The sequence below is a fragment of the Dermacentor silvarum genome, chromosome 11 (genome assembly GCF_013339745.2).
Source record: "Dermacentor silvarum isolate Dsil-2018 chromosome 11, BIME_Dsil_1.4, whole genome shotgun sequence".
Lineage (NCBI taxonomy): Eukaryota > Metazoa > Arthropoda > Arachnida > Ixodida > Ixodidae > Dermacentor > Dermacentor silvarum.
Genome location: NC_051164.1, coordinates 18,177,988 through 18,180,826, shown reverse-complemented (window position 1 = coordinate 18,180,826; position 2,839 = coordinate 18,177,988).

Below are 2,839 nucleotides of genomic sequence, written 5' to 3'. Positions count from 1 at the left end.
GGTCAATGGACGAAAAGTATTTGGCACCGTGAAAACAATCAAGAGCGTCGTCAATTCGTGGTAACGGGTAAACGTCCTTTTTAGTGATTCGGTTTAGGTGGCGGTAATCAACACAGAAACGCCACGTGCCATCTTTCTTTTTGACGAGCACCACCGGCGACGCCCATGGGCTCGACGAGGGCTCAACAATGCCTTTGGCGAGCATCTTGTTGACTTCCTGCTGAATAACTTGCCGCTCTGCCGTGGACACGCGATACGGTCGGCGATGAATGGGAACAGCATCACCAGTGTTTATCCGATGCTTAACAAGGGACGTCTGACCAAGTGGGCGATTGTCAGTGTCAAATATGTCGCGATAGGAGAGCAAAAGGCGATACAGGGCGGCTGCTTGGCCAGGGGCGAGGTCCGGAGCGACCATGGGACGTAATGGGCCGTCGAGGTTCAAGGCATCCGGCGGGTAATCAGGAGGATCTGGAGACGCGTCGGCTGCAAAAGCAGTGACGTGGTCGTCTGTCACTGACCGGAGCGTGGCCACCGCTATGCCTTCAGGTAACACTTGCTTCGTCAAGCCAAAATTGACAACGGGGAGACACATCCGATTAGCGGCAAGGGTAACGACGGAGTGTGGCACAGAGATGTCGCGTGCCAGGAGGACATCACGAATAGGGGCGACGACATAGTCGCCATCAGGCACGGTTGCCGTCGAGGCCAATGCGACGAAGGTTAGGGCTTTTGGAGGTAACCGAACAAACGCTGTAGTGCATAGGGTGTGCGGTTGTTCGGGGCGAACGTCGGAAACAAGAGGAAGCTCGAGGCACAGCGTACCGGTGGAACAGTCGATGAGGGCAGAATGCGTCGTCAGAAAGTCGAGCCCGAAGATTAGGTCATGGGGGCAACTGGTCAGCACGGAGAACAGGACGGGAACTTGGCGGCCAGCAATTCCTACGCGAGCAGTGCACATACCACAGACGGCAACAGTGGCGCCATTGGCGACGCGTACGGCTCGAGTGACGGCAGGCGTAAGAACTTTTTTGAGGCGACGACATAGGTTAGCGCTCATTATAGACACTTGGGCTCCAGTATCAATCAATGCCGTCAACGGGACACCATCTACATCTACTTCAATTAGGTTCGTGTTCGTGAGGAGCGTCAACGGAGGATTTGGACAGGACGAACGCGATGCAGCACTACCTCCAAGAGCTGCATGGCCTAGTTTTCCGTTCGGGAGGGTCCATAATGGGTCGGCGACGAATAGCGGCGTGGCTGGGGCGACGGGGACCGACGGCGCTGAGGTGACGGCGAGCGAGTGGGACGACTGTCATCGACGGATACGTGAGAGCTCGAAGGCATACGGCGAGGCGAGTAGCGGCGAGGGTCGGCATATGGGCGAGGAGACGGCGAAAAGTAGCTCGAATATGGCGATGACCAGGAGGCGCGGCAGTGGCGAGCGACGTGGCCAATGCGGCGGCAACGAAAGCAAATGGGCTTGTCGTCCGGAGTTCTCCATTCAGTAGGGTTGCGGTATCCGGAATACAGATCGCTGCGAGGCGCAGCTGTCGGCACCAGTCGGGCGTCAGGTCGGGAGATGGAGCAGGCAGCAGGAAAACCGAGGTTGGCAAACTCTTGCCGCACAACCTCCTGAATGAGGGAGATCGCTGGGGCTGGTTGGTCAATGATGGGGTCAAGTGGGCGCGGATGGAACGTGGCAGGACTGGCAGCCTCGATCTCACGGCGAACAATACGCGTGACGGTATCATTGGAGGGGGGCGAAGCGGTAAGGGCGACGCAGGACGACGTCGCAGCTGTGGTAGGGAGCCTCGAGAATTGTGAAATGACGCGGCGGCTTTTGGCGAGCTCAAAGCGGCGGCATTCCTTCACAATGACGTCGATGGTAGACACATTGTTGAAGATCAACAAGTTGAACGCATCGTCCGCGATCCCCTTGAGAACGTGGCCAACCTTGTCAACTTCGACCATGTTCTCGTCGACTTTCCGGCAAAGAGCTAGGACGTCTTGTATGTACGAGACATACGATTCAGTGGAAGACTGCACTCGAGTAGCAAGCTCTTTCCTTGCAGCCTGCTGCCGACCGGTCGGATTTCCAAAGAGGTCGCGGAGCTTCTCCTTGAAAGCGTCCCAGCTAGAGATCTCCTCCTCGTGTGTCCGGAACCAGACACGAGGCGTTCCGCCCAAGTAGAAGAGGACATTAGCTAGCATTATGGTAGGGTCCCAGTGGTTGTTGCGGCTAACAAGCTCATACATGCGTAGCCAGTCATCAACGTCGACATTATCTTGGCCGGAGAATATGCCAGGATCGCGGGGAGTGGCTACCGTGACGTACGTTGTAGTTGGAGTTGCAGTAGCAGCAGCAGACGAGGTGTCACCGGGAGCCATGGCGGAAAGCTGGACGGTGCGGCCGCTGCGGAGCTCCGTGGCGAGGACGGGGAACGGCACGCTCCACCAAAATGTTACGCGAACGAAGGATTAAGTACAGGAGACTATTTACAAGTATATTTACAAATGATAGCTGCAGCGCTGGCCAGATCAGCCGATAGCTCGAGAGCCCAGAGCAGTTCGTCTCCTTCGTCTAGGCGCCCACGCGCCTCGTTCAAACAACCAAATACCACACGCGTGTAGCAATATTTACAGATTCATTAAGCGTCGTCAAAGCCCTAATTTCTCTACAAAGAAACAGAAACCAAGTTTTCACTGAACTCTACTCAATCCTCTGGGCTTCGTACGCATCTCATCAACATGTCATAATATGCTGGGTACCTGGCCACAGAGGCATCGAGGGTAATACGCTCGCTGATCGCATGGCAACAACAGCACATACAAA